Source organism: Zosterops lateralis, assembly GCF_965231275.1.
Source record: "Zosterops lateralis genome assembly, chromosome: 10".
Lineage (NCBI taxonomy): Eukaryota > Metazoa > Chordata > Aves > Passeriformes > Zosteropidae > Zosterops > Zosterops lateralis.
In genome coordinates this window covers 10,243,036-10,251,799 of record NC_139770.1, presented here as the reverse complement: position 1 = coordinate 10,251,799, position 8,764 = coordinate 10,243,036, and positions in this window count along the sequence as shown.

The window sequence follows — 8,764 nt, the reverse complement described above, 5'->3', positions numbered from 1 at the left end:
CTGTTCTCGGTCACTGAGGGACCCTTCTCACCCCATGGGCACGTGGAGCCCAGTCAGGAGGAGGGTTGGGAAGAGGAGCCACATGAAACCATCTCGTCCCATCACTTCTGCCAATGAGGGGAGATGACATGGGCAAGTGGGGCAGGGGGCCAAGGGATCTCATCCTGGACAGGGCATATTTGAACGTCCTCGGAGAAAAAGTTCAGTCGCCCACCTCAGGAGCTGGCCCAAATATCAGCACAGCAGGGTGAGATGAGCTTGTCTCTCAGGACAGGTTAACCAAGAGGCTGGCAGAACCCTGAGCTTTATTTCTGGCAGCTTTTGCTGGCTGCTGCTCAGGACACCGCCCCCCAGCTCTGCTGTACCTCCAATCCTCTCACCTCCCTCCACCTCACTTTCCACATCTACAAAGTGGAGCTAAAGCTAATTACAGCCCCTAGAATGGAGCTGCATCACTTGGCTTTACCAGTGTTTCAAAAGCACCCAGACATGAAAGGTGCTTGAGAAAGCAGAGTATTGTTATTACTAATAATTACAAAAATTAACCAAATATTTGTCTAGCAGCATCCATCCCCACTGCTGCTTCTTACATAAAACACACACATGCCCTGACTGCCAAGCCAAAGCCCTAGAATCACTACATCAGCCCTACGGTATCAAGAAGGGGGGCAAAGTGCCTTAGGTCTAAAAAGGGTTGTCTGTTCCAGCAATTAATTTAATTGTCCTAAATATAACCCAGGTATAGTGCAGATCCAGATTGCTGGCTGACAACAAACCCAAACAGGGCCCAGAGGCTGCGAGGCAGCAGGTTAAATGCTGCCTCTGAAGCTGCTGGGCTGATCCTGGCACACGAGTATATTTTCTCTTGGTATTCGCCGCCGCTTGCTGCTGTGGAGTCGAATTCTCGTAAAATGTTTATCAATGCCTGGGCATCTTCCAAACCAAGAAAGGGTGCGTGAGAAGTGTCCCCTTGCAGTCAGCAGAGACCGTATTTCATCACTTGTTTTAATTCCCGTCTCCATAATTCTGTTGCTTTTTTTTTTCCTCCTGTTTTCTAATAAGCTCTCCTAACACCTAATGAAATCAGTTCTTTTTTCCTTTTACTTACCTCCCCCTACTGCCATTGCAATTACCTAGACTAGAAAAATACAGAGCACGGGGTCCTGCAGGCTGAGGTTTTAGTGACTGATTTCAACTGACGTGAGCAGAATCGGCAATGAACTTCAATGTCATGGTATTTTGATTCCTCCCTCTTCCGTATTGCATGAAATATCTGAAGGGGACAAATGCCAAGGAGTGAGAAGAATTCTTTTAGGTTGTACAACCAAAAATGAAACTAAGAAAGGAGCCATTTCCAGAGGGGGAGATGCAGTCAGCTGTGTAGTCGTTATCTGTAATAGATGGCATCTCTCACTGATGTGATCTCTATTATCCTCCTATCTCAGCATCTCACAGGCTTTAATGGATTCCTCCCTCCAGCATCTCTTCAGGACTGTGCCATTGTCCTACACACATTTCACTAACCGGGACCAGAAGCACCAAGAGGCCAAGACCCAACTTCCCTAATCTATGCTGGCACCCAAGTTCCTGTTGGTCACTGTCTAAAAACCCATCTGTAATCTGGGTACTACATTATTTAACAGGAAATTTATTGCGAAGTGTAAAAAAGTGCTCTGTGACCACAGAGAGGCAAACAAATCTCATAAAATCCAAGTTTGTAATTTCCTGCTCTGCTTTCAAAACAAAACACAATAATTTTAGCAGACAATTAAACTCTCTGATTTCCAAGGGAGGCAGGCACACAAATACTTTTGAGGATCTGAGCCCACATGATTATGTAAGGAATTAGTAGGAGGGAATTAACCCAATCGCTGGAGTGTCCTTGTGGAGAGGATGTCATCCACACTTGGGGCTGCCACATGGGAAAATATCAGAGCAAAATGTAAAACACAAAAATACTTAAAATTTAAATCAGCAAAGTGCCAAAAAATGCATTGCTCCATGTCAGGGAAATATCTAGCCTGAGCCTTTTCTACCTCCTGCCTCACCACCGTGCTGCCTGTACTCCAAAAAGCCAGGAAAAAAAAGCCCAACGTTGCACATAGTCCTTCCAAGCACACGGGACCTCCATGCGGGACAGTTGCCCGTGGACTGGTTGTCTGTGCATTACCCTCTGTGCATGGACATGGGCTCTGTGTCAGGGCAAACAGTCCCTGAGCACCCATGAGACATTTGGTAGGGGGACTGGGGGTGCCCCATGCTGAGCAGACACAGGGATGTGGGGACAAGGCAGCAGCAGGGCAGGATTTCCACCATCCAGCAAGGATCTCGCATTTCTTCCTCCACCCTGGGGCTGCTCATTAAATATACTGTGATTTTAAAAGAAAGCTACTTTAAAAACATGAAAATAAGTAAGAGAGAGCAGGATTTGGGGAAGTAATGGGGAAGGTCGTGGGCCTGATCCTGCCCTTCCTCAGGACATGGTAACGAGGAGCACTGGGTGAAGGCAATTCCAAGGCAGGCTCCTTGATTCCAGCCTGAATGGGACATAAAGGAGATCTGGCTCCTTTCCCATATTTTAGTGTTGTCACAGTCGAATTTATCATGCTGAAAACCGGTGGAGTTGTTTCAGGAGTGAGGACTGGGGCAGCAGCAGACCTGGGAATGCAGAATGCAGTGAGAACCCAACCTCCCTGGCTGGGATGGACGCAGCTCCCAGCACGGCTCTGACGATAAAAGCAAACTTTCCCGGGCAGGCAAAGGCTGCCTCGACTGTCACTTTAATTGAAACCTTCTGCAGTCGTATATTTCACCTTACGTTTAATGATTCACCTCTTAAGCAGCCCACTTGTACCTTTGTAATCTTTCTGAAGGTTAACTTGTTGATCCTCGAAACTTGTCTGGAGGGAGAGAGACAACTCGCAGGGAGGCTTAGAAGGAAAAAAGTATCAAGTTTTCTGATGAAAAGTGTTTTTATTGAGGGAGAAGGAATGAGAAATGAACTGCAAAATTCAGAAGAGCCGATGAGACTTTGGAAAGAAAAAGGAAAACAAGGAAAAAAAAAAAAAAGGGAAAAAATATCAATAAAAAAATAGGAGGGATGGGGGGAGCAGTTTGGTTTAGTTCCCAATTCTTGAGAGACAGTTTATCTGCTTTATAGGAATCAAAAATATATTTGGCATTTATCAAATTAAATAAAAATAATCCTAGCATTAAATTATTTTTAGGACATTAAGAGTTACATTCTTATGGGTAATAATCTATTCGTAACACTGTAATGGAGTAACTGGCAATTTCATACAGCTTCGGGATCGATTTTTTCCTATTTGCCATGTACCTATGCAAATAAATATCTCATTTGATTCATGTCCATATCGTAGGATCTGCCTGCTTCTTTCTTACTCCTTTAATATTTAATTATTTAAAACAAGAAGAAATCTCACGGGAATTTTTGTCTCAGAAAATAGCTGACTTTTTCTTGTCATTCGAGAATAACAGAAAAAAGATGTGAAAATCTAATTCTTTTTAAGTCCTAAAACTGAAACTCAAAAAAGGATGAGGAGAAAAAAATCTTAAACCCCAGAAACCAAACTTCCTCCTCTCCGTTTTTACATTAATATTTTTACTGTAGCTATTCATAGTCATACCTAAATGTAGTCTATAAATCTACTAATATATTATTTAACACTCTAACTACTGGTATATAAAATTATAAAATATTCTGTTGGCAATACATTTAATTGAATTCTTTTTAGAGACAGCTTGTTATTGCCAGACATGCTTTTAGAGATAGTACGGAGAAATAAAAGAATTCCAGAAGGCAGTAAAACAAATAATTACCATTTTCACCATTACTTCCAGATACCCTCCTATCCAGTCACTAAATCCTTTAAGTCTAAATCAAAGAGTTTCCGTGAACAAAATTGCACAGATCATTTCAAAGAATATAAAAATTACGTCGATGTTTTATTTGAAGAGAGAAATTGAAATTCACACAGTACTCTACTGGCTGAGACGTCCGGGGAGTTATTTGAGAAAAAACAGAAATAACCCAGGCTAGTTTAGCCTGAACTTTAAAAGCCCGTTTCAAAACAATCAGGGTCAATGCAAATCCTTCTTTTAATTACAATGTGCTTGTGCCTGTAAAAGTTTGAAGTGTTGTCCTTCTTCTCCGGCTCTCTGCTGATTTTTAATATCAGATATCTGCAAGATTCTCTGAGGCATAGGAGTAATAAATAATACTATAAACCATCCAAAGCAAGCACTGCCTTTTTTTCTTTTTATTACTTTTTTCCCCAACAAAGCAACTTACACATTGGGTTTGAACTACCTCAGCACAACTCCTAATCAGAGAAGTATCTGTAGGGGTTACTGAGGTTTTTTTCATCGTAACATCTGAACGCTGACAGATCTGCTGAAAAGAAAAGAGGTCAGTAGTGCTGCTCTGCCACGGGCCAGGGATTTTCAGCTTCCACTGGTCACACACTTCAGTTTGGTGGGTGCCAGGATGACAAGATTTGGGGATAAGTAAGGAATTGCCTGGGGATGCTGATCAGGTGAAGGCTCCCCCACCATGTCCCCTGCCAGGAGGCTTCTTGCCCAGCACAGCCTCACTGAGGCACAGACAGGCTTTGGTCCATAACTGGTTAAAAATCGACTGGGTCTGGGGGGTGGGGGGGAGTGGGAGGTAATTATCTACAGCTTGAAAACTTCTGGAAGTTTTCCTTTTAAATCAAAGATGGGGCAGAATTTATAAGAGGCTGTGTGTGGCCAGTAGAATGGGGACAGTCCTTACCCACTTTCCGAGAACTGCTGTTTATGCCCAGCCAGTTTGGGAGATCAGGCAGGAGACAGGCAGACATCGTGCTCCTATGTGGCAAGAAAGCAGTTTTTGACAGGCAAGTCTATGCTGTCTCCTGGCAGTAAGCACCAAGCAGATATGCCAGTTATTTGGGCAATTTTGCCAGAATATTATCCTGGGGGTTGATGTGCACACAGCATGGATGCACACCCCTCCATCATCAGAGCAGCTCTTCTTGCACAGTATTCATCTGAGTACGATTCATTACCAGAAACAGGACTTCTGGACGTGGCACGGGGGTTAAAATGTGTTCTCAGGCTGAGTGGGGAGTCATGGCATGGCAAGGAGGCACTGCAGGCCAGCCAGCCACTCCACAGCCCCTGGCTGTCCCTCCCTCCATCCATCTCCTCATCCCTCTGGTCCTGTCCTCCAGGGCACCCTGTGCTTCCCTTCCCAACACCCATCCAGATGCTGGCAGATGCCGAGGGGTATCTGCAGCCACCTAAAGCCTCTGCATGAGACGTGAAGGGAGTAACATGGATTGGGCCAGGGGCTTGTGGCTGGTGGGCTCAGTGGGACCCGGGCTGGGCCAGGGTGAGGTACGGTCAGGTGTGCCCAGGGCGTGCTGGGACAGCCAGCTTTTACCACGACATTCAAGTTTTTCCACTTCCAGCCCTCTGCCTTGCAGTGAAGACCGAATTAGATCACAAACACTCAAATTTAAAACAAGAAAAAATAAAAAGAAAGCAAGAGAAAGGAGCCCCGATGAGCATTGCAGCACCCCACTCCCTGCCATTCCCATACACCCAGCTGCTGCTCCCTCTTCTCCTCACAGTCGGAGCCCATGCCTCTTCCGATACCCAGGAAAACATTTTGTTCTGCGTTAAAGGCTAAAGCTAACACATGACCAGCGAGAGGCAGCAGTTTGTTTAGCTCTTGGAGTTTATTTTAATTGCGGCCTTGTTTTGTAATGAGGACGGCTGCGGCAGGGGGAGCCTGCTGGGATCCGGGGGGCTGTTCCAGAGGAGTTTCCTTATCAATAAAAAGAAGTCTCCACTATTTAAATTAACAACAACTGCATGGCATGCACACTCAGCTGCTTTGTCTTCTGGGAAGTTAAACTGTACACGTTTGCTTATTAAGGATTTCAGTAGCTGGCTAAGATCACAAGTCCCCTCCAAGTGCCACCTCTCACATCCCCAGCCTCCACCAGGAAGGAATGAAGATGAGAGAAACGGGCCCCGTGTTCATGCTGACAGGCACAAAACAGCCTGGTAAACCTTAGCAGCTTGTTATGATGATGCATGAAAAAAAAAAGGAGGAAAAAAAGTAAAATCATGTGATTTTTATGCAAATCATACCAATTGGACGGTTTAAAAAAAACTTAAATGTCAGGTAGATAAGATCACATACACCTAGAGCAGTGTCATGATGTTCCCTGTACATTACATTCATACTGGAAACCAAAACGTGTTACAGAAATCAGACACCCACAAAAAGCTCTGAGATTGCACTGAGAACAGGTTCCTACAAAGCACCGGTCTCTGACCAAAAAAAAAAAAAAAAAAAATAGCAAAAGAAAAAAGTAGGTTAGATTAGAAAACAAGATAGTTGAATTCAGGCAGGGACTCGGCTGTCCCTGTGCTGCCTGGCCTCGCTGCATTCGCATTAATATGCGCAAAACTCCTTTTAAGTAACGTTCATGCGGCAGCACCCAGCTCCAAAATGGGCAGGCTGTTCCTGAAACCCATCCTCGAGGGCCACGGGGAAGGGGAGAGGTTCACAGCCTCTCTTCTGTCAGACTAAACTTTTCTCTCTTGGACGTATTTTTTTTTCCTCTTTAAAAGTCCTGACAGTTATTTTTGTGTGAGGATGGGGAAGCCTTATGGCCTGAAGGAGTTAATTTCAAAAGAAAAAATTATAGTGGGGTACTGTTTATTTAAGCAGTGTTTTGTAGAAGACAAGGCACTTCTTTCCAGGAGTGCGGTTCACCTGGGAAAACTACGCACTGGCCTCGATCTACCATAAAAACCTGCCCTGTGTCCCCTGGAGGGAAACAACCCAAGCCCAGGGACTCCCCACACTGCCAAGCAGCACCTCCAGCTCCGAGGCCCTTCAACATCCAACGGCAGCTCCCAGGGACGGCTGAAAAATTTCACACTCTCTGCACCCTGCACGCCAGCACACAGGCAGAGGGGTTGCTCTTCATCCCAGTAGCTTTGCCAGGGGAGGCCGTGAAGAAGTTGGAGAGGGACAATCCATGGGAGGGTGTGAGGCACCTGTGGCGACGCCCAGCACTGCTCCTGCCTCTGCTCCTGCTCCTTGGAGCTGCTCCAGCATGACCAGAAATACCTCTGCCAACTCCAAGGGGGACCATTTCCCAGCAGCACTGCCCCTGTTCCAGCGTTGCCACCACTTTGAGGGGCAGCACTTGAGGGTTCAACCCCTTCCCTGGGTGAGGAGCTCTGTGCAGCGTAGAGGGTGTTTTTGAGAGAGGGGTGTCAGCGGGATTGCCACAGCCTCCCACAGGCAGAGCTGAGCTGCTGCTGCTCCTCCACGTCCCACACAGGCACCTCGTGGGTGTGCAGGAGCCACACCAAACCCGGGGCCACTGAGAAATATCCCACAGCCAAAATGGGGCTGCTGGTGGCTTTGCACACTCCCAGCCAGCAACCCTCCCCACCACGGGGCCACAGTTCTCCCCCAAAGAGAAGACACTTGCTGTCGGTTTGTGCAGGCAGGGGAAGCTGTCCCACCAGGACACGGCTGCCCTGGGAGCCACCACCACTGCCAGCGCCTGCCGTGCTGCTCCCCAGAGCTGGAACAGGCAGAGGAAGAGGGTGGCAAGGCCTCACTCAGCAACAATCCCTCTGGCCGATGGTGCAAGAGGGCTCCCAGGGAAATGACTCCATCCCCAGCTCCCTGAAGTCCCCAACAAGGCACCACAGGGACCACTGCGGCTTTGGGGCAGCAGGAAGCAGTGGGGAGCAGAGGCGAGTGGCAAGAGCCCATGGGTGTCTGCAGCCGGGCCCAGAGTGACAGGGAGGGAGTAGGAGAAGGTATGACAGCAGAGCAGAAAGGCCAAAAGCTCAGCAAAGGCGCCCAGGCCGCTCAGTTCCCAGTCCGAAAGGGATGCTGCTGGCTGCTCCCTATGTCCCCGCAACGAGGCGGGTTAGGATGGAAACTCTGATGTAAGCCCGGCTTGGCTGTGGCCAGGCAGAGTGAGAAATCACCCCCGTAAGAGTGCTACTTGAACGGAAGCCGTGCTCGACCTCGGGTCTCCACCAAAAATCCCCCAAGCGGCAGAGCCCTCCCTCCTCCCGCCGCCGCTCCCGAGCGTCCCGCGGGCGCTGCGCTCCGGCTAAAGCGAAAGCGTCACACACACTGCAGAGAAAGGACAAACAACACATCTATCGCCTCCGACAACCCCTTTCTTTTGAGTTTCATTGCTGGGGAAAAAGAAAAAAAAAAAAACCCAAATCAAATCCCGGAACAGAGTTGCAGCTCCTGGGTCCGTCCCTCCCTCGGTCACTTGCCGGGAGCCCCTTCCCTTCCCTGCCCGGGGCCGGGGCCGCACAAGTCACAGAGCTCCAGCCACACTCATCCCTGGGAATCCCATATTGCAATTTAACTACAGGGCAGCCGCCTCTCCAGCACATCTGTACCACCTCAGGTGTCCGGGAGTGCCATCCCTGACTTGCCACCGGGCTATTTTTAATGACGACTCGTATTAGCAGAAAGGCTTTCTTCCTAATTTATTACCACCACCATCACCCCTCAACCCTCCTTGCTTTAAAACGTTTCGGTTCAAGAGCTCAGCTGAGAAATCAAAATAAAGGCAGCGCCGGGGACTTTGCGTGGCCGCTCCGAGGGCTCGGCAGGGCTGGAATCAGCAGCTCCGAGCGGCTGCCCCGGCGGAGCGAGGGCACCGTGACCTGCGGTGGTGATTCTCGTAAACAAATT